The sequence below is a fragment of the Callithrix jacchus genome, chromosome 4, assembly GCF_049354715.1.
Source record: "Callithrix jacchus isolate 240 chromosome 4, calJac240_pri, whole genome shotgun sequence".
NCBI lineage: Eukaryota > Metazoa > Chordata > Mammalia > Primates > Cebidae > Callithrix > Callithrix jacchus.
Genome location: NC_133505.1, coordinates 149,435,791 through 149,459,856, shown reverse-complemented (window position 1 = coordinate 149,459,856; position 24,066 = coordinate 149,435,791). Strand labels below are relative to the sequence as shown.

Sequence of the window (24,066 nt, the reverse complement as noted above, 5' to 3'; positions counted from 1 at the left end):
TCCAAAGAACAAAGGATTTTACCCCAGATGCCCTCCTGGTTGAGAGCCACAGCTGAGTAGACCTGCACATGGGGCAGGATCTTCTTTTCTTTTCCTATCTTGGAGCCAAAACTCCTTTACCAGAAACATTACCATCAATATCAACGCCATTATCTCTGAGATGTGATTCACAAAACTGGCACAAAGCACATAATTACAAAACATTTATTGAGTTGATTTTTGAGGTAGCATTTTCAGGTTTTCAGAATAAGGAGAGTCGTTTTTTCACTCAAGGGACTTGCAGTGTAGGTAAGGGGTGGAGATGATCCCTCTCGCTTTGTTCCTGCAGTCCACTCAGAAGCGCCACCACTCAGCATGTCTCAGATGAGCTCTCCTTCTAGTTCCAAGCTCTAGCATCCCATGATCCAGCTGCTTCCTTTAATCTGGTGGAGAGCGGCACTGAGATTAGGCTGGGGAAAAAGCATATATTCTATTAAATCTTAGGCAGACAGTTTGAGAACTACGGTCGGAGCAGGGTGGGGAGGAGTATAAATCAAAGAAAGCTTCTCAGAGGAGATACTCTTCCAAGGCTGTGTTTGTGACAGCTACGTTCCTCCAGTTCCCATTACTCTTATTTCTTTTTTCCAGCCTTGGTGCTGTTCCCCTTCCTCAGAACGGCTGGATCTATGTCAAATTTCCACTCTTTCAGACAGATGTCTTTACCTTACCAGTAGACACACAGCATAGACCCCTGGGATTTGTTTTTTACTTGGGGAAAAAACAGCTAATGAGAGTAAAGCCTGGGGAAAAAATCACAGAAAAAAAGCAATTCAGATCCACTGAGACAAAACCCTAATGAAGCCTCAAAGAAAAGATGCCAGACTCTGCACATACTTAATGCTGCTTCCCCCTATACTTTATATTAGTTTTGTTCTTCCTTTCAGCCCCTGAAATTATTAAAACTGATGCCGCCCCTGCATTATTGAGGGTAAGGTGAGTAGTTATGTTCCAAGCATCAGTTCCTAGGGGAAGTGCTAGCTCTGATACAGAAGAATGTCACTGCATGTATCCTACACAACAAGGGGTTTTGTTCAACCTCTCTCACTAAGGAAGGAGTCACTCTTTCCACCACAGGCATTAAAAAATGTCCTCCCATAGCCACGACAGAAAGAAGAATTCCAATTTTGTGAAGAAGCTGTAGCTGCGAAGGATTTTAATTAAGGAATGAGAAGTGTAGCTTTTTTCCTTTAAGCCAAGGAGCAAAGACCAGAAACCATCTCCTGTGAGCAGTCAAGGCCCCAAGCAAGAAGCAAAGATGGGGAGCAGGCATAGGGCAGGCACAGGAGAATGAGAACTGCGTGGAACACACATACGATGTTATACTGACTGAGGCTTTTTACTAGTCCCTTGGTGAGTGGGGAACTAGACTATTATCAGAATAATGGGTAGAGAAGTGGTTACATATTTGTATATAAAACAATACATTCCTTTAGAATGCATTGTTTTAGTTCCTCACACTCACTTGCTCCTTCCCACCGAAGGACCCTTGCACAAGTTCTCTAACTGGATCAAGCTTCACTCCCCTCTTTGTCTACTTAACTCCTAATCATACTTTTGTATCTTTACTTCTTCAGGAAGCTTTCCCTGCAAGGCATCTCCTAAGGTGTGTGCCAAAAACAATTTTTTTTTTTTTGAGATGAAGTCTCTGTCACCAGGCTGGAGTGCAATGGTACAATCTTGGCTCACTGCAACCTCTGCCTTCCAGGTTCAAGTGATTCTCCTGCCTCAGCCTCCCAAATAGCAGGGATTACAGGCACCTGCCATCATGCTTGGCTAATTTTTGTAGAGAGGGAGTTTTGCCAGGTTGGCCAGGCTGGTCTTGAACTCCTGACTTCAGGTGATCTGCTCACCTCGGCCTCACAAAGTGCTGGTATTACAGGCATGAGCCACTGCACCTGGCCTGGAAAATTCTTTTTATATATATTATATCGACCACTGTCAATATAAAAATCTTGATTTAAGAATGTGTTACACAATTCAAGCAAGAAATCAATGAGGATCATAGAATAATGGGTAGAGAAGTGGTTACACATTTGTGTAAATTCTCAACAGGGCATACGAAAGATCTTTGGGGTGACTGGGCACCATCACTTCCTGTTCAGGTTTAGAATCGTCTGTTCATGTTCTTAATTGTCAAATATGCTGCCCTTGGCTAATTTCATGTATCTCATAGTGAGAAAAAATTTGCAAATCAAAATGCCATGGCTCTTCAGAATGTTTAACAGAAACAACAGATCTTCTGGCTTCTACAGTTCCCTAGCATCACAGATTCCATGCTGGTGACATCATTGCTCAGGATGCTGGGTTATCCACAAGCAGCCCATGAGTATGGGCTTTTAGTGACTCATTCGAAGGCTGTTACTTTGCTTGGTTAATGATGACTGCAAAGGTTGCCCCCAGAGTGTGTGGAAAAATGTGAATAGTATTTTGTTTTCTTCTCATGTTAAATTTACCATTAGGAATTTTATAGCATAAACAAAGGATAACACATCTTCCAACCATGACCTCTCTAGAATTCTTCAGGTTGTAATTACGTGATCTCTTTCAATAATGACCATGTTCCCGGCTTCCACAAATCTCCATCAGGGGAGACTAGGGGAGATATCATGGTAGAGTGATCCACCCACTTAAGCAATGCCTGTTAGCATGGCTTATGGTAAGCAATGATATCAACACATTGACAGAAAGCAAGGAGGACATCTATTTGAAGGGTGCATTTATGTCACAGAATGAAGGACTTGAGAGCCATGAGAGAAGTACAGCTACCTCCAATGGAGGACTGCTTGATAAGTAACTTGGAGCCTATAGAGGAGGTGAGGGACCATGCTGGGCACCAGTGATGAGGACACACAGGCTATTGCACAGGTTACATTCTACCCTATGGTCCTGTAGAATGGGAGATGGCCACATAGGGTGAGAACTCATGCAAGAGCCCCAAATGGGACTCATGCCTAAGGATCTGCAGCAGATCATCAATATCCTCGAGCCCCAAACTTGTCCTATGTGGAACAGAGTGAAACTCCTCCAAATTCAGCACTTATCACCCATCTGGTGGTCCAATGGCCCCTTATGCTGCAGGCATCTAGGAGCCAGCCTGGTGCTATCAGCTAGGCCTTTGTGCGGTCATTGAACATGAATGATTTTATGGGACATCAACATCAAATGAGGCCACTTTGTGAGCATGATGTAAATTGTAACACGCTGGACAGAACAGCCTCCAATAACTCTGTGCCAGACATTGTCATATCGAGACACTTTTGCATTCATTATAGGAATTTGCACTGTCCTTGTCATTACCTAGATCCTTTGTGTTTAAAATATAGTGCCTGGCCAGGCGCAGTGGCTCATATCTGTAATCCTAGCACTTTGGGAGGCCGAGGCAGGAAGATTGCTTGAGCCCAGAAGTTCCAGATCAGCCTGGGGAATACAGGAGACTCCGTATCTGCAGGAAAAAAAATTACCCAGCCTGGTGGTGGGTGCATCAAAACAAGAACAAGACCACTCTTTAATCATATATAAATGTGATTACATGAGATGAAACATGAACATGAACCCTGTTCCAGAGATGAAATTTCAAGCAGCCCTCTCTGCACAGACAGTTTGCCCCACTACTGGTCACATGGCAAGGAATGTGGGTGGCCTCTAAGAGCTGAGTGACTCTGATTGACATCCTGAAGGGAAATAGAGACCTCCATGTTACAACTGCAGGGAACTGAATTTGGCCAGTAACCCGCATGAGTGTGGAAGCAGATTCTTCCTCAGAGTTTCCAGAAAGAAATGCAGCCTGGCTGACAACTTGATCTCAGACTTGTAAAACCCTGAGCAGATAATCTGGTTACATTGTGCTGGGACTTGTGACTTACAGAACTGTGAGCTAATACATGGGTGGGTGTTGTTTTTAGCCTCTAAGTGTAATTTGTTATAAAGCAATAGAAAACTGATACAGACATTAAAGCTTATGCTCTTACTTAAGATACTTTATTTCTGATTTTACACTGCATTTAACTGTAGCAACTGGTTAAAAATAATTTTTCTAGAATTTTCTTCCTACAGTGAACTTATATAAAGTGCATTCTATACCACTTGAATAGAGTAGGATAACAATGCTCTCATCAAGTAATGCTCTCATAATAATGCTCTTATCTCTGCTCCTCTTCCACCTACCCTGACATCAGCAACTGCAGTTTCTCACATCCCCATCACTGCCAACTTGGCATAGATGCTCCAGGTTTTATGTTTGGCCTCATATTCATTCACATGTTATCTAATCATCCTGAGGGTAAAGCTTTTGCTTTTGTTTGCACAAAGACCTGTCTGAGAGAGAGAGAGAGAGAGAGAGAGAGAGAGAGAGAGAGAGAGAGAGAGAGAGAGAGAGAGAGGTTTCAAACTCTTTGTAGATTAAATTTGTTGAACTTAAATATCTGAATTAAGAAGTGTGTGAGGAGACTTCAAAAATTTCACAGAAAAGGAAATAAAATTTGAAAACAATAAACTTTATTTCTCATAAAAAGCACAAGCTTATAAACTCTATAAGCTCCATCAAATTCAAAACACTTTTGTAAACAATGATACCAGACATTTAGTCCATCCTCTACAGAACTGAGGGTCCTGGGAATTTACTTGTGTCAATACAGGCTTTTTACATTATTAACTGAAAAAAAATTAATGCCCTTTAAATATTTTGTAAGTTTAGGAAACAAAAGACATAAGGAACCAAATCAGCAAGGACTGTAAGGTGGATGCCTGATGATTTCCTACAAAAACTCTTGCAAGATGTCCCTTGTTTGATGAGAGGAATGAGTAGAGAAGGACACTCCAGTGAAGATTTTCTGGGTCTGTTTCTGCTAAAGCTTTGGCTAACTTTCTCAAAGCACTGTCATAATAAGCAGATGTTATCATTCTTTGGCCCTCCAGAAAGTCAACAAGCAAAATGCCTTTATCATTCCTCAAAAATGTTACCATGACCTTTGCTCTTGACCATCCACTTCTGCTATGACCAGACCACTTTTACCTTTTGGTAGCCACTGCTTTGATTGTGCTTTGTCTTCAGGCTCATACTGGAAAAGCCATGTTTCATCTCCTGTTACAATTCTTTGAAGATATGTTTTAGGATCTTGATTCTACTTGTTTAGAATTTCCATTGAAATCTCTGCTCTTGTCTGGAGCTGATCTGGTTGCAACAGTCTTGGCACTCATCAAATGGAAAGCTTGCTCAACTTTAATTTTTAAGTCAGAATTGTGAAACCTGAAAAAATTGAGATGTCTATGGTGTTGGCTATGGTTTCTGTGATTTATCATTGGTCCTATTTAATTAAGGTATGGAAAAGGTTATTTTTTCCTTGAAACTTAATGTGGATGGTCTGCCACTGCAGGCTTCATCTTCAATGTCATCTTGTCCCTTCTTAAAAGAAGTTACCCATTTGTAAACGGCTGGTTTCTTTGGGGCATTGTTCTCATAACTGTTTGTAAATCATCAGTTATTTTACCATTCTTCTGCCCAAATTTCACTATAAATTTAATTTTTGTTCTTGCTTCAATTTTAGCAGAATTCGTGTTGTTCTGATAGAGGTTCTTTTGAAACTGATGTCTGTTCTTTCTTAGCGCTTCCAATTAAATTCTTTTCAGAGTATAACAAGTTACTACAGGTTTATTTTTGTGCGAAACATTTGAAATCCATGCATTTTTTTTTACAATATGCATTTTTCACGGATTTTTTTCAAGACCCCCCCATACTAGATTTTTGTTATTTGGACTTTTGCCTTTTCATAGCATGTTTTTGGTTATCTAATGAAGTATCCAGAAAACTGGAGTAAATAAATTAATGGTATTTTTTATCCAAGATGGTTCAGACATGTAGACAGAATTGCTTGAATTAATGCTTAAAATATTGTTGGAGATACGGTATTATCTCTAAGTTTGAATTGGACAAATGTTTTCTTTCTTTGAAATTGGCACAAAACATACCTTTAAAGGTGAACGTTTACAATTGTGTTTGATTAAAAAGATGCACAGGATGGTTAGTAGGTTGCATAACGTCACGGTGAAATTTAGTGATCTGGTGTTTGCATATTCCTCAGAAAGATGAACATAAGACTTTTGTTCTTGAATGTTTTGGACATTTCAAGCATGTGTCTTCTGTCTTATTGGAACTAAAGACCAGTGGATGAAAGTCCAAAGTTGTCTTTCTTATTTCCCAAACCACACATGTGCAATAAAAAGAAAAAAAGAGTAAGTCAGTTTCACTAAGAATGTCCTTGTGGAAACAGTAATCATGTTACCATTTAAAATTCTGATACTTGAATATATATCTTTTTAGGTTTTCCTTATGAAAAATAGGAAATGTACATAGGCCATTTCTGTTGCATACCAAAGTATGATGGCTGTTTAAAGCAATGTGAGATTGTTTCAGTTGCAAGTGGACTTAGCCACTTTTCCCAAGAATATCAGAGCTTTTTTTTTTTCTTGAAAGAACTACTACCAGATGAGGTACAGTTATTCATGCTTGGGTAAAGGGCAGACATTTTCTTGAAAATTAATGACATCAGACTGTTAGTTCAGGAAAACAATTATCACTCTTTGTTGCTAATGAGAAAATTAAAGCTTTCAGGAAAAAACTGAAACTTCGGAAAATGTAATCTGCCATTCTTAATATGACAGTTTCCTAGTATTTAAAACTTTCCGATGAGATTGGTGGTGATGTTAATGATGCCACTTATGATATTGCTTAGCAAAATGTGTTAACATTTGGCAGATCTGCCTAACTTGGGGAACCAGTAGGAGTTTATGAATGAATAAAAGGGGAATAGATATGTAAAACTTTATTGATATGATTTGATTCTACATTGCAACCAATCTTTAAGAAATTAGCACTTGTCTACTTTTGATATTCACAACTATATAGAAAAATATCCACAAATCAAAAAAGAATATTCACAAGTATCTAAAAAGCCAATTTAAATATTCCTCTTCTTTCCGAAGGAATATCTGTATAAGGCTGGATTTTCTTCATATACTTTAACCGAAATGATAATTGTCAACAAATCGAGAGCAGAAGAAGATATGAGAATTTAGCTGGTGTTTATTCAGTCAGATATTAAAGCAATTTGCAAAAATATTTTTAAATGCCACTTTCTCATTGTCTGGTTTCCAAAAATAGAGCAATTTTTTCAAAATATGTAATTTATGTTACCATGTAATTTTTGTTGGGATTTTAAAATTCATTAATAACTACATATTTAAAACTTCTTAGTTTTTTTTTTTAATCATAACATTGATAAGTATAACTTGTAAACAAAAGTTGTTTGTAGTGAGCAACAGTTTTGAAGACTTTAAAGAGGACCTGAGGACAACATTTTTGAGAACCACTTCCACAGGTTTTACTCCATTTGAAAAATAAGATACAACCACATACAGAAAAGTGAATAACATACAGAAAAGTGGATAACATAGAGCTATATCATTCAACAATAAGATTAAAGTGAACTTCTGCATAATCTCCAGCGTGGTCAAGAACATTACAGGCATCCAGAAAGCCCCTGTTTGCCTTCCCCAATCACATTTCCCTCTTTCCCATTTTTTATTTTTTCTTAAATACTTTAAAATTTGTTTACACATATGTATAGCTCACTATTTATTAGTTAGTGCTCTATTTGCTTTAATTTATTTAATCTTTATGTCAGCCCTAAGAGGCACTATCATTAACCCACTCTGTAATTGAAAAACTTAGGGTATAGAGAGGTTAAATCACTAGTCCAAAGCCAAGTGGTGAGTTAATAGTTACACCTAGGCAATCTGGTCTAGCATCAAGTTAGCTGGTTACTTTGATCTATAATAAATTCTTACCTTGAGGTCCATAGGGCAAAAGTGGTCTTGGTGTTCTGTTTGGCTCTTTGGGTTTCTGTGTCAGTTTATTAATAAAATCTTGCTTGCTTTTCAGTGCTTTTAGAAATATCTTAAAATATGCTTTCAGGAAATTGTAGATGCTTTCAATGACAGACTTGGTCTGATTACTTATCTTTCTTTATGATATATTAATATAAGATCCCATTCTGTGTTAATATTGAGCCCCTGGAAACGTAATGAATGTTAAAAGATATGCTTGGGGCTTTGTTGATATTCAGTATTTTTTTTAGCTTTATAAATAGTGCCTCAACTGGTCAATATCTTTAAAGTCTTCGCTTACTTATTCATTACCTTTTGCCAAAAGAACTGTAAGCCTCACATCTTCACAATACCTTTCAAAACTTTCTAAAACCATTCCCTGGGCTATAAACTATAGCTCAATGTCTGTAAGTATATATATCTATGATTGCAGTACTTTGTGCTTACCCACAGAGAAATTTATCTACAATTTTTCTCCACTGATTAGACCAAGTTAAAGCTCCTGTACTCCTCATTAATATGGTGTTTTCACTACTCTAAAGAGTTTAATGCCATCTTTAAATGTCCACATCACCCTACTGACTACTCCAAGACATTTACTTATTACATGAAACTAGTTAGAGTACTGATCTTCCATGGTGTAAAGTCCCTCATCCATTTAAGGGCACATATATCCTTACACAAGGCATTTCTTTGTTGATGAATCGACTTTCTTTTCTAGTCACCAGAGACTGTAAAGATAGTCACACTGGAATGCAATATCCATGGTAGATTTTTAAATAAACCCTTTTAAAGGACTTTTGGATGTTGAAATCATATTTACCGAGTTCCCTCTTTATCTATGAATTCCCTTCCTTCCGTCCTTCCTTCCTTCCTTCCTTCCTTCCTTCCTTCCTTCCTTCCTTCCTTCCTTTCCTCTTTCTTTCTTTTCTCTCTTTTTCTCTCTTTCTTTCCTTTCTTCCTTTTTGAGAGAGAGTCCCAATCTGCTGCTCAGGCTGGGGTACAATGGCATGATCATGGCTCACTGCAGCCTCAACCTCTCAGGCTCAAGTGATTCCCCTGTCTCAGCCTGTGGAATTCCTGGGACTAAGCCATACACAACCACGCCTGGCTATTATTTTATTTTATTTTCATAGAGACAGAGTCTTGCTATGCCCAGGCTGGTCTTGAACTCCTGGGCTCAAGTGATCCTCCCACCTCAGCTTCCCAGCATGTTGGGATTATAGGCATGAGAGACTGCATCTGGCTGAATTGATTTTCTTTCACAAATCTCTGATGTATTTGTTGTAAACGTCATTCTTTTCTCTCCATAGGTAAGGTTTTTGTAAATATCCAATGATTTTTACTGTCTGTTACAGATTCCACTAAAACAGAAAATAGCTTAGTGCTTGTACTGCAGAATGGGCTCCTAAATGTACAGAGAAAATATCTTGCACAGAGGCACGTTCCCTGAAGACCCAGTGTGTTGCCACAATGATCTCATGGTAGTGAAATACTTGGGGGGTCTTTATTGCTGTTTTCTTTTGTCCACCTTTAGATATTATCAAGAAGTGACTGTGTTACTATACAGCAACTACTATTTTACCTTTTTATGAAGGGAGCTAGTTTGATCAAAATTTTTTGTTTGTTTGTTTCTATATCCATTGAGCAGAAAGAGGCAGAGGTGAAAAAATCATAGCTATCCAGTGGTCCTTTAACAGAGGCTTGCATCAACTCTTTCTCTTACATGACACAAGTGCTGCTGCTGCCCCCACTGAGTCAGAGGCCACCGATCAAATAACCCCTAGAAACCCCTGCCCTTCCCTGGCAGGCTTAGGGCTGAGACTAGGCCCTTAGACAATTTGGAGTGACCAATGATTTCAGCTCTCATCCCTTTCAGATCAGCATATATACATATATCACTGTAAGTTTCCAATATAGTCACCCAGGTCTGGGTCTCAGACCTACTGATATTGCCAACATTAATATCTGTAACAGATCACTTATTTGTAAGTCCAAAGTGTTGGAAAACCATGCTGAGAACAGGTATTCCACTAACCAGTATTTTCCCAAATATTTTATGTTTCTTAAAGGGAAAGAAAGTAATTACTCCCTCCTCTGCTTAAATGGTAAATGAGTGGACTGCAGGAAAGAAGTCTTTCTCTGAATGGTCATAATTTTGTCAAGATTTTGGGAGATGAAGGGAAGGAATGCCCAAAGGGCTGAAAAATATAGGAGTAGGATGGCTAAAGAAATCAGAGTCACTTAAGAAAAATTATGCGGCTAACATGTCTTCATTTATACAAAGGCCTAATTAGCAAGGTGCTGGACACTGTTACTGATACAACTTGAATAAAGACAAGGGAACTGTTGAAGTTCAAGGTTTACGTTAGAAACAAGGGGAAATTATCTTACTAGAAGTAGTAGTATCTACTAACAAGATAAATATGTGGTCAGCTTAGTCCCCAAAAAATTCCTTTTTTTTTTTCTTTTTAAGAGAGAAAGAAAGAGTCTCGCTCTGTCCCCCAGACTACAGAGCAGTGGTGCTATCACAACTCACTGCAGCCTAGAACACCTGGGCTCAAGAGATCCTCCCACCTCAGCCTTCCTGGTAGCTGGGACTATAGGCACATGCCAGCCACCATCCCCAGGTAATCTTTTATTATTTTATAGAGATGAGATCTCACTATGTTGCCCAGGCTGGCTTCGAACTCCTGGCCTCAAGCAATCCTCTCTTTCAGCCTCCCAAAACACTGGGATTACGGGCATAAACCCTTAAGTTGTTTATTTTGGCCTTAGGCCTTGTTATGGCCTCAACACAGTCCACTTGGCCCACGAACTACAGCAGCCATGAAGCTCTGGAGTAGTCAGTCAGATTGACCACTAACCAAATGAATAAATAACCACTGTCAATGCTAAGTAGATAATTACAACTATTTCTTCACAAATCCCCAAATTCCATTTTTGCTTAAGTTTCCCAGAAATGTTAGTTAATAATAGATACACAGTTCAAATTTTCTACATTATTTCAATTTTCCAACTGATAGAGATAGAAACGCAGTCCAACCTATTGTTAAATAATGCAAAGAGTGGTTAAAAGCCTAACTGAGGACACCTTGCACAAAGAGAGAGATGGCTGGATTTTGTCTGAAAAGATTTGAGCAAAGCCGGCCTGGGGAGAAGACTGAATAAATGACTTCTGCAATTTCTAGCAACCTTATCATTCTGCAGTCTATATGCTGGCTTTCAGCACAAATAATAAACAATAGGTGACTGACTGTTGACTTAAAGCAATATGTGGGTCTGTATCTGCTTTTCTTCTCCCTGGACCCTTTTCCCCCTTCTCTGATTTCTGGGTCAGGGATATGTCTTTACCTGTGTGAGGAAGGGCCCTGGCTTCTATAGGATGTCCATGCTACCGTGACAGAGCAGGAAGAGTGGACAGGAGTTTCAATCAGTCCCTGTGCCTTTGTGTCCAGCTCCACACACTTGAGCTCCAGCTCGTGTTGCTCTCCTGCACTTTGTAACTGCCTTAGGCCATTTGGGCTTCTACAACAAACTACCATATACTGGGAAGCTTATAAACAACAGAAGTTTGTGTCTCGCAGTTCTGGGGGCTGGGCAGTCCACGATCAAGTGCCGGCTGATTCAGTGTCTGATGAGACATCTGTGGAAGTGAGGAGAGAGCTCTCTAGGATTTCTTTTATGAAGACAGTAATTCCATTCATGAGGGCTCCACCCTCATGAACTAATCACCTCCCAAAGACCCCATCTCCTAATACCATCACATTAGGGGTTAGAATTTTAATAAATACGTTTTGCTGGGACACAAACATTCAGTCTATAGCAGTAACCTTCCTATCTGCCCTCTGGACTTCCTGCACTGGCATCTGACTTAAAATGTAACCAGCTTCCACAGCTGTGAAATCCCTAACAATATACTCATGCATATAAATCTCCCAGTGTTTCTGCTTCTCTGGTTGAACCCTGCCTAGTACACATGATAAAATTCTTCCAAGAAAGTGAGACACCAGGTGAACACTTAACGAAAGAAGTAAATGCCTCCACTAAGATTAGAAATGTGCAGTTGGTAGAATTCCACATCCTTCTATAATCAAACCACTTCCTTAAACTTTGCTAGAGCCAAACCATAAGAGATGAACTGATAGAGAAAACTACTTAACCACACTCAAGGTCATTTGGTACCAGCTTTTAAATATTGATAGAGAAATACTCCCATCTCATACATAGGGAAAATAGAAGATCAAAAGCTTAAATAAACTTGAGCCCCTGGCTGCATTAAAGGGAGTTCAAGGTTGAGATTTTACAATATCCATATGGTTCCAGTTAGAGTTGGATGGATGGAGGGAAGCTGTGATGGTTATCAGACTGACTTCCTGGACTCAGATGGAAGGAAGTCACATATATAGTGTATGCTAGATATTTGCTGATTTCATTCTCTACTCTTGGCAGCAATGACTTCCCATAGAACCTCTAAGAGAAAAACAGTCAGAGAATAATGTCACATGTAAGTCAGTGTGGGTATACACACACATGCACGTACACATATAATAATAGCTAACACTTCTATAATCCTTTGGTTGTAGCAACTTAATTAGTCACCAGCATAACTTGTAACTAGGTAATATTATTACAACTGTTTATCAGAGAGGAAAGGAAGGCATTATGGGATTAAGTGTCTTGAGAGGGTCATGCTGAGGTAACTGATATCTACAGCCTAGTAACCAATTCAGTCTTGCTCCAGGGCCTCTCCGCCTATTAATTTCACTATGCAAGTGTATAATCCATGTGGGCGTGCAGGTGTGCAAACCTGACATTTGTAGTTCATAACCTGGCTACAAATTGCTTCTTCAACTACATCTTTGTTCTTTCTTACATGTTCTAGCATTTAAAATTTCCATTACATTCTTATGTTTAAAAATTTTTTGAATGTATTTATAATAGCTGTTCTGAATTCCTTAAGTTTCTCTCTCTATTGTTTCCGTGTCGGTGTCTATTGACTGAGTCTTTTATGGTTTTAGGTCACATTTTTCATGCTTCTTCATATGTCTGGTGATTTTTTAATGGAAGCTGAACATAGTGACATCACATTGCTACAAGTGTCTCTCTCTCTCTCTCTTTTTTTTTTATTGAGATGGAGTCTCGCTCTGTCGCCAGGCTGGAGTACAGTGGTGCAATCTCGGCTCACTGACACCTCTACCTCCTGGGTTCAAATGATTCTCCTGCCTCAGCCTCCTGAGTAGCTAGGACTACAGATATGTGCCACCACATCCAGCTAATTTTTGTATTTTTAGTACAGACCAGGTTTCACCATGTTGGCCAAGATGGTCTTGATCTCCTGGCTTCATGATTCACCCACCTCAGCTTCCGAAAGTGCTGGGATTACAGGTGTGAGCCACCCCGCCTGGCCCTCTCTCTCTCCCTGAGCCACCCTGCCTGGCCCTCATCTATTTATATATATATAATGAGAAAGAGTGAGAGAATATATATATATATACACATATATAAATGTATATAATACAATATACATTCATATATTTGCATATATTACTGAATAATATATTTATATATTATGTTTGCATATATTATATTATTTTAAAATACATATAAATATATATATATCTCTTTGGGGTTTTATTTTTCTTTAAGTAGTATTAAATTTTCTTTTGGCAGTAAGTTAAGTCATTTATATGTGAGCTCCATCTTTTTAAAGCTGATTTTAAAACTTGTTAGGATGGGTTTAGGCCAACCTTATTCTAGAAGTAGTTTAGCTTTATTATTAAGATTGGAGTCTCCTGAGTCTCTCCTGAATATTCTGGATGTTTTAGCAATATACTCCACTAGCTGGATGGATGAACCTCAAAGATGTCCCAGTCCTGCGTGAGCTCTGGTAGTTATTCTGCACATAGCTACCTGCTTTTTGTTGTTTTTCTTCAGAAGTTGTTTTTTATTGCCTAGCCTTGTGGATTTTCACAGTATGCTCATGTTATTTAGGCAAAGACTAGAGAGGATTCGATGCGGATTTGGGGAACTTTTTTTTTTTTTTTTGAGACAGAGTCTCACTGTGTCACCCAGGCTGGAGAGCAATGGCGCAATCTAGGCTCACTGCAACTTTTGCCTCCCAGGTTCAAGTGATTCTCCTGCCTCAGCCTCCTGAGTAGTTGGGATCACAGGTGTGCACTACCACGCCCAGCTAATTTTTGTATTATTAGTAGAGATGGGGTTTCACAATGTTGGTTAGGCTGGTTTGAACTCCTGACCTTGTAATCCGCCCACCTTGGCTTCCCAAAGTGCTGGGATTACAGGTGTGAGCCACCACGCCCAGCCAGGGGACATTTTTATCTGCACAGCTTGCTTCTCCAGCAACTTGTACCACACATTCCAGTCTCCCCATCTCCCCTGAACTCCAAACTCTGTATCCTTAGCTCACTGAGAGTGCTATGCTCCTTCTCCCTGTATTGTGGCCTAGAAGGAAGGAAGGTGAGAAAATTCCGGGGGTCACCTCATTTGTATATTTTCTCTCAGGGATCATAATTCTGTATTGCCCTTTCTAAGATCTGATAACAATCCTTTTCTATACTCTGCTATGTTTTCTAGTTGTTTACAGTAAGAAAGCAAATCTGATATCGGTTATTCCATCATGACTAAAAGTGGAATTCAATACTTTTGTAGTAAATGAATTATTAATAGATAAAATAGTTTAAACAAGACTAAGTATGGATGAATTCATATAAAACTACATTGACTAATGCTTTATGTTTGTGTTCTTTCAAAAGCACATTCCAAAGCATATAGCTTACACATTTTCTTTTCTAGGTTCTCAGTTGGATTATGAGAATTCTTATGCTTGTAGCATCTTTTCCTGCATGTACGTCATCAAAGGGCCCTGATACATGGTTTTGCAAGGCACATCTAGGGATTCTTGCAGATATTTCAACCATATAAATGAGTACTATTTCGGGCTCAGATCAACTGTGGATACATATAATGAAAATTTACTGGTCTATATTTTTCTCTCAGTCCAACTATACCAGGAGATTTATTAAAAATGAAATAAATCCTGTCAGCATTTTTACAGCTCTTAGGGGCAAAAACCATTACACTTTTAAAGAAAACAATAAGTGTATTTAGTGGTCAAGGGACTAGAAGAGCTAGAGGTACCCCAAGAACTTCACCTATCCTAGGACACAGATGTCCTGGCTGCTGCGTAGGGTTCCTAGGCACTGCTTTAGCTGAATGCTTGGTTATCAAAGGGGAGTTCCCTAGCGATGGAACAAAACTGATCATTGGAGGAGAAGGCTCTGAAAGGAGGTCAGGTGTCTGAAAATCTGGAACTACTTGTCAATCTCACTCCTACTTTGAATGAGAGTCTTCTTCGTATGGAAAGTACTTTCCTATTATCTTTGAGCATTCAACAGGGGCTCAATACATGCTTGTTAAATAAATTATTGTGAAGGGTGAGCTCAGGCCCATGTAAACATCTCCCAGCCCTGTGCACACTCTTCCTCTTAGGTTTTAATTTGTTTTTGTTTGTTTTCTTCTCACCAAACAAATAGAGGCCTTTTCATGAGAGAATCGTTTTCTAAAAAGTACACAGAAATTAAATGTGAAGTGGATACTTGGCAAGTTAACTAACATTTCCCGATGCTATGGGGACAGTGTTATTTATTTATTTGTTTGTTTGTTTATTTTGAGACAGTATCGTTTTGTTGTCCAGGCTGGAGTACAGTGGCATGATTTCAGATCATTGCAACCTCTACCTCTCCAGTTCAAGCAATTCTCATGCTTCAGCCTCTCAAGTAGTTGGGACTACAGGCACGTGCCACCATGCCCAGCTAATCCTTTTTTGTATTTTTAGTAGAGACAGGGTTTCACCACGTTGGCCAGCCTGGTCTCCAACTCCTGAGCTCGGGCAATCCACCTGCCTCGGCCTCACAGTAGTGTTCTTTATAATCCAAAGTCAAATTGCCATCTCTGTAATCTATCACCTGGACTGAAGAAGAGCCTAAGGGGCACTGTGTGGCATTAGCACTCGTGTCCAAGTATGCTATAGGTACATCAAAGATGCCACGCAAGCAGTTTAGATGCAAAGTCAGAATCACCAGATTTTCTGTCATTCCCCAGAGTGGGGTTTGGGGAATCAGTCAGTTACGAAGCACTTCAGAACTCCTGGGAGATATCAACAAAATGAGACATCCATGTATAAAATATAATTATATAGCTCCCAGTAGTGTTCTTTTGAGAGACAATAACCCATGTAATATTTTGAAATGGCTTGCCCAGACAGCATTCTTTGGAACATCTTCAGCTTTTCTTGACCTCCATCTCAAAGGTCTTCCAGCTTTTAAATAATTCCACAGTTCTCTGGACTTCATGAGGAAAGCAGCTAAGATGTCTCATTGTTGCAAATGAGGTTTTTTCAGAATTTCAGATTGCTGGTATCGAAAATGTAATGAAACAAAAAGCGGCTTAAACTTGTTCTTCACTGGTCATGTTCTCTTATTCCATGTCTTCCTCACACATTCAGAGCATGAATGTAGATCCAATTAGACTGGGCTACTTCTTAATCTATATTCTTGTCTTTGGAAATGAAATGTGAAAGTGTACCCTGACTACCACTGATGGCGACCTGCTTTTACAAATACTTCACAGTTGCCCAGTGCATACTTAGAAATCATTTGAGCAACAGAAATGAAATCAAGCAGGAATGTGAAACTATAAAATATAGTTTCAGTTAGAAGGCCTGGGTCAAAGCCCTGGAATTAGTAGTTCCTTAGTCATGGAAGGTGGCTCCTTAGATAGTCTAATCACAGTCTCTTTATATGATGAGTGAAATATTTCCCACTTTATGTACTACATAGGATTAATAAAAAGATTAAATAAAATCGCATATAGCGTGCATATATTTCTCTATACATGTGTGTGTTTGTATCCCCTATTCATATTAGCTAGGCAATAGTTTCCAATTTTTTCAGGAATCTCATAAAAGCAATTTTTATATAAGTAATTTATTGGTAGTGAAGTGGACAAGAGTAATAATCATGATGATGATGATGAATAACTACCATTTGACCATTTTCGTGGTACCTCTTTAAATGCTTTTCATACATTATTTTCTTTAATCTTAGCTTTTCCAGTTGAGGAGATCACTTTTCACCAGTCACACATACACATCATGGAATACTATGCAGCCATAAAAAAGGATGAGTTCATGTCCTTTGCAGGGAGGTGGATAAAGCTGAAAACCATCATTCTCAGCAAACTGACACAGGAACAGAAAACCAAACACCGCATGTTCTCACTCATAAGTGGGTGTTGAACAATGAGAACACATGGACACAGGGAGGGGAACATCACACACTGGGGCCTGTAGGAGTGCAGGGGGGGTTAGGGGAGGGATAGCAGTGGGTGGGGAGATTGGGAAGGGATAGCATTAGGAGAAATACCTAATGTAGATGAGAGGGTGATGGATGCAGCAAACCACTACCTCACATATATACCTATGTAACAAACCTGCCCAATCTGCACGTGTACCCCAGAACTTGAAGTATAATTTAAAAAGAAAAGAAAAAAGTGAACATCTCAATGGAAAAAAAAAAAAAGAAAAAAAACTTTCCTCCAGTCACACAGCCAGGAAGCCCAGCAGAGATTCACACTCAGGTTTTATTGGGGTCTACATTTGTGTTCTGTATACTACTGTGCCCCTCTTTCCCCCTGTCTGGTAGAGCCAAAAGAATCAGCAAGAAAATAAGGAAAAGTAGTTTGAGACATATTTAAAAATAAATTCACAATACAGAAAGGATCTCTTGCCCAATCATTAAAAAATAATATATTAATAAATTATGCAAGTAACATCTGCCAGTATAAATATGGAGTGTGACTGGAAACCAATGACAAAAAGCAAATTTTACTTGATTGGAAACCAGAATCCTTTTAAAAATAAATCTTGGCCTGCTGCAATGGCTCACGCCTATAATCTCAGTGTTTTGACAGGCTGAGGCAGGCGGATCGTGAGGTCAAAAGATAGAGACCATCCTGGCCAACATGGTGAAAACCCATCTCTACTAAAATTACAAAAAAATTAGCCAGGTGTAGTGGCGCGTGCCTGTAATCCCAGCTACTCGGGAGGCTGAGGCAGAAGAATCACTTGAACCCGGGAGGTGGAGGTTTCAGTGAGCCTAGATGACGCCACTGCACTCCAGCCTGGCAACAGAGTGAGACTCCATCTCAAAAATCAATCAATCAATCAATCTTGAATAAAAGGAAATATACAAATCAAAATTACAGAACTTCTAGAAAAACATGCTTATAGAAACCATGTTAACGTTTTTAGGAAATAGCTAAAAGAAAGAAAATGAAAGGAATAAACATACGATTCAAAAGTTAAGAAAACACACAAAGACACTAAAACGTCAGAACAAGGAAAGAGTAAGAAATACATGTGAAAAAAATCAGTAAATTAGAAAAAAAAAAAAGAAAATGCCCAGCACATTTATTGTTTATAGTTTAAAACCCAGGATGCATGTGTCTGATATGCAATAGGGGCTTTTCAGGGCCCTGGCCACTTAAATAGTTGCATGCTCTCATCAGAGCAAATTGGATAGGAGAAAGCATGAAAGGCAAAAGCATCCCCACCCTTCCCCAAACTCCAAGCGTAAGCAGAGCCCAAATGGTGTCTCTGAACATGCACCCTTACTGGTCCTGGCTGCAAAAGATCACAAGATTTTGGAGGACAGTTAGAAGAATTATAACCCCCAGGGTATAGAGTACTGTAACTATTCAAACAAGCTAGCAAATAAAAATTTTGTCTGGATTACAGCATGGCTAAAACTGATAATAGAGAGTTAACCTCAGAGGCATCCATAGAATACATAAAATAGCTTCAGGCGGTGGTCTCATTACATGAGAATTTTCAAGCTAATGGTCAAGAGAAAAATTAATGAATTTTTCAATTGCTTTACTTAAAAAGAAATTAAGTGCCAGGCATGAAATTGAACAAGTGCCTGTTTCTTGGCATGAGTTTTAGAATAATGCTTGCGAAAGTCTGATTTTATGTTAGGTTTCAAATTAGTTTTACATGTAAATTAAATTTTATAGGGAAAGAAAGTTTCCTTTTATACTTGCGCAGTTTTTAAAAGACTGAATTTTAAAGTGAATTTCAAGGACAATGGTAAAATCCTTAAGACAATGTTCCTTGTACTAAAACAAATGAAACAACTTGATTTTCTTGCTGCAAAAGCATTTAGTTTGGTTTTAAATATCTTATTAGAAAATAGTGCAGGGTCTTGAGCTATAATAGTATATAGACTCACTATAAAATGAAACCATTTTAAATTTACAATAACTTTCTGATTCTGGTATGTCTTTATTGAACGTATGTTATAACAAATTAATACCTTGTCATAAATATGATCTCTTTTCTCTCTCTCTCTATATGTGTGTGTGCATGCATGTGTGTATACACACATATAGACATATAAACAAACACATATATGCAAAAATTTTAATTCATATATATGTATTGTGATATACATATTCCAATATAATAGTACTTGGTCATAAATATTACCCCAAGTGCTAATGAATTGTAGATATCTGATTAGGATGACCTTATACCTAATCACAGGAACTTCAAAATACAATATTATCTACCTTTTGAAAGTCACAGACTTGACTTTAGAGCTGTTGTCTATACAGGGTAAAATTTAAACACCAGAGGAATAGATATTAACTTGTTGATATGATCGGAGTTGTGCTTCAGTTCACTTTTCTCCTCAAAACTATGTCCTGATAGTTTTGAGGAGAAAAGTGAACTCAGGTATCATAGCAACTGAAATTAAATGTATGGGTAGAGCATTGCAATTCTCTGGCTAGAGCTTCTTTAAAATGAAATTGCTTTGGAGAAGGATTAGCTCATTAATTTATTAGACCTTGTCATGAATTATTTATGTATCAGAGGCTTTCTATTATACCAGATAACTTGGGGCCACACATAGACAGTGTTAAGGGTCTACAGAAAAGGATTTGGTGTGAGAGACACATCCTTACCCACACCATGGGCAGGACCAGGCGTGGTGATGCTCTGCCTGTTAGAATGCTGGCCCCAAGAGGGTAGACAAAAGACGCTAATAAGCCATGTCACTGTGGGTGACTTGGAATCATCAAAATACATCTCTTTTATTTCTCTCCAGATGATCTAAAACAGGGATCATTAACTAAAATATTTAGAGGGGACCCCCGGAGACATTCATGAGAGAAGCAGGCCTCATAAGGCTATTACAAACTTGAGAGTGTGCTCAGCTCTCGTTCAATGAGTAGCATCATGTCTTCAGGGTTTACAAAAATAACTGGAATGCTGTATCTAATGTGAATTTCCCATATTTAAAATTTTGGCAATTAATACAAAATGTATTTGTGTTAACTGCATAGGTCCTCAAAACTACACCATTAGGATAGAGCTGGTTCTTGGTTTCAATGAATTATGCTTTTAAAGAGCTTAGTTTTAGGTCTTATTATATGAATAAAGACAGTGGGGAAGATTAGGTAGTACAGTGGTGAGGGTGTTGTTGATTATTCCTTCATTCATTATAAATTTAAAGGAGGATCTACTGTATCCTAAGCCTAGTTCTATTCATTGTGGGTAAAGTGGCGAACAAGTTCCCTGCCTTTATAGAATTTGTATTCTTACGAGTAGGAGTAGGTGAGGCTGCTCCTACTGGATAAGGAAAGATGAGAAAGAAATGCCATGAAAAGTGCAGATCCATAGAGTTTTTGAGTGGTGTGAGAGTTTGTTCCTTCTTATTTTGCAGACATGGAAAATGACTCCCATAGAGACCACTGGATTGCTCAGGATGTAGTAAGTTACTGGAAGAACCCAGGGCTGAGTTTGCTGTTGTGGAAACTATGCAATTACACAGGGCCCCACGCTTGGTTTCATGCTCTGCTGTCACTGTTAGAAATGATTAATTATCTCAGAACTTGTGATTTGTAACAGAAGCGCAATGCAATGGTGAAACTTGTGCTGTTCCTCGCCACTTCATGTGCCTGGAGCCTGTCATGGTTCTGAGCACAGAATTCTGTTATCTACCACAGTGTTTGGAGTTCAAGGAGACTCCAAGTGATTGCAAGGTAAGCCTGTTAGGTTCATTCTGAGTAATTGGGAGTGATGGTGGTGGGGGCTCCCGACAGCCCTCTTTCCATTCCAAGGAGAACTTGCTCAAAACACAGAGAGACGAGTGTTCCAAGAAACTCAAACCACCAAGGAGCTCTATCACGTCCTTTCTTGTGTGTGTTGCTCCCTTGCAGTAGTCAGCCAGTTATGCTGAACATGATGACATGGAAGGAAAGGGAAACATAGGGCAACCCATAGTTCTTTTTCCTTTGAATCTTTCTTTAGCCATCAGTAACACCAAAGGTAGGCAGAGTCTGTAGAATGTGCAGACTCTGTGTGCATCAATAATTGAAATAAACACAGTCAAGTTTGTTCTGTGTGGTGTTTCCACTGTTCTGATAAGGACAAAATAAATTGCATGTAAAAACTATAAAATATGAGTTGTTTGATTTCAGTGATTCTGCATACACATCAAATGCTCTTACATTGGCATTTAAAATGCATTGCACCAAATTCACTATAATTAAAAATATATTATATATACATATATTTTGGAGATGAAGTCTCACTCTGTTGCCCAGGCTGGAGTACAGTGGCACGATCTCAGCTCACTGTAACTTCCACTTCCCGTGCTCAAGCAATTCTCCTGCCTTAGTCTCCCAAGTAGCTGTGACTACAGGTTCATGCCACCATGCCCAGCTTTTTTGTATTTTTAGTAGAGATGGGGTTTTACCATGTTGACCAGGCTGGTCTCAAATTTCTGAGCTAAGGCAATCCACCAGCCTCGGCCTCCCAAAGTGCTAGGATCACAGGTGTGAGCCACTGTGGCCAGTTGATTAAAAATTTTAATTTTATTTACTTAGAACCACATTAAACAACATTAAATAGAATTTAAAACCCAATGATGAAGAAGGAAGGAAACTTTATATTATTTTAGTGCCCTCGATGACTCTTTTCCTGCTTTTTACCAGTGAGCCCTGCATTTTCATTTTGCACTAGTCCTGCAAACTACCTTGCAGACACCAGCCCTGCAAACCCAGGTTAGAATCCATTCTTTTCATAGTAAGTTATAGTGCCTCCCTGAGTGCTGGTTTCATGTTCCAGAATTGAATGGTGATGATTATAGGTCTAGAGCAAGGAAACAAGGAAGCCTTGTTTAAATAGTTTTCACTTTGTAAGTTGTCATAATCATAATTTCATAGTAAGTATTAATGCACCCAAACTTGCCCATCTTTTGTCTGTTCTGGCTTTTAATTAATTTAACTCATAGCCCTGCTCATGAGATAAAATGAGGTAGTACAAGCAACTCATGAGAGAATTTATGTGAATTACTGCTCTTTTGGCTTGATCATCGAAACATGGTTATTTATCTGCTGTTGAAATAAAAGACCAGTTCTTTGTCTCAGCTGGAAACACATGATTAGGATATAGGATGCCTTTTCCAAAGAGAGGAGCTTTTCAAGGTGCACATTGTCATTATTTTGGGAGAATTATTCTGAAGAGACAATATTTGCCCCTTTGTCTTTTCATTTTCAATGCTCTTAACATAAATTTGAAAAGATTTTGATAGGCATTCACATCTTCTATGAGGTAGCATATGAACCTGGATACGATTTGGTTTCCAGAACATTTGGAAGCATTAGCCTTGTGTATCAGCTTGCTAGGTTTGCCAGAATAAAGTGAATACCACAAACTTAATGATAGTCTTGAACAACAGAAATTTATTTTCTCATAGTTCTGGAGGCTGGAAGTCTGAGGTGAAGCTGTCAGTAGAGTTGGTTCCTTCTCAGGGCTGTGTAGAGACCCTGTCTTACGACTCTCCCCTTACTCTGGGTGCTTTGCTGGCAATCTTTGGTGTTCTTTGTTATGAACAAGCATCACCCAGATTTCTGCCTTCATCCTCACATGGCTTTCTCCCTGAATGCATGTCTGTGCCCCCAACTTCTCCTTTTTAGAAGAACACCTGTCTTATAAGGTTAGTGTTCAAACTAACGACTCTGCTTTAACTTGTTTCCCTCTGTGAAAACCTTATCTCCAAAGAAGGTCACATTCTGAGGTACAGGAATTAGGACTTCAACATATCTTTTGAGGGGATACAAGTCCTTGAAAATATTAAACTTGACCAGGACAAAGATTCAAAATTTGCTTCCAGTCTCCATCTGTCTCTGGCTTAATATTAAATTCTTCAGTGGAGGCCAGCCTGTAGAGACCTCAAAAGGCTGACACCAAAGGTCTCCTGGTGACAAAGATCAGAGAAGGATATGTCTGTTCTACTCCAAGATATTGGTCATCTGAACAGAAGGTCATGCTCCTTTCACCCCACCACACTGTAGTTCCAGACACGTGCGTGTGTGTGTGTGTGTGCGTGCGAGTGCACACGTGTATTTAAAAGGAGTCAGAAGGACTTGGAAATGTTGCAGCAACTTACCCCCAGAGAACAGTAGACTTGTGTGGATAACAAATACCACTCCTACCACATGGTTTAATTAGGATATTTGACAGAGCATCTAAAGTCCCTGAAACTTGGAGGACATTCAGGAGTTTTTTGTTAAATAAATCAAACTAGTGAGTGGGGCTCTGTTTCTTACATACTTTCTTCAACTTTTCACTTCCTGATCTTTTTCATTGGAGTCTAGACCATGAGTAGAGGATGGGGATGTATTTATATGTTTAGTTACTGGTCCACTGTTTGTGGAGTACATCATTATTCTCAACTGCTTGTACCCACAACTCATGCTTTTCATAAACTCGTGCTTTTCATAAACAAGGTTGATGCTTGCAGGACACAGACAAGTTTACTCCATATAGATCATCTAGCTTTTTCCTACCCTTGGATATTGCTTGGACTTAGAGCAATGATTATGCAGGTGTGTTTGTGAGTGATCTGCCTGTGACTGAAGTTGACAATCTGACTTCCATCTCACTATTTTGCTGCCTAAGCCTTTTTGCCGACCTTGGGTGGCAGGGCAGGTTCTTCACCAGACCCCACTTTTAGACATCTATTCCAAATGGAAGAATGAAGTCAGCATGTTATA

General features: G+C 39.0%; 1 long non-coding RNA gene across 1 annotated transcript in view; it reads right to left on the bottom strand.

Annotated features, from left to right (window-relative positions):
* Window positions 1-206: 206 nt before the first annotated feature.
* The window catches only part of LOC128931683 (uncharacterized), a 66,582-nt gene continuing 42,722 nt past the window's right edge, over window positions 207-24,066 (bottom strand). Inside the window, exon 3 of the long non-coding RNA XR_013534938.1 lies at window positions 207-449. This is a non-coding gene — a long non-coding RNA (uncharacterized LOC128931683). The remainder of the gene's footprint in view (window positions 450-24,066) is intronic.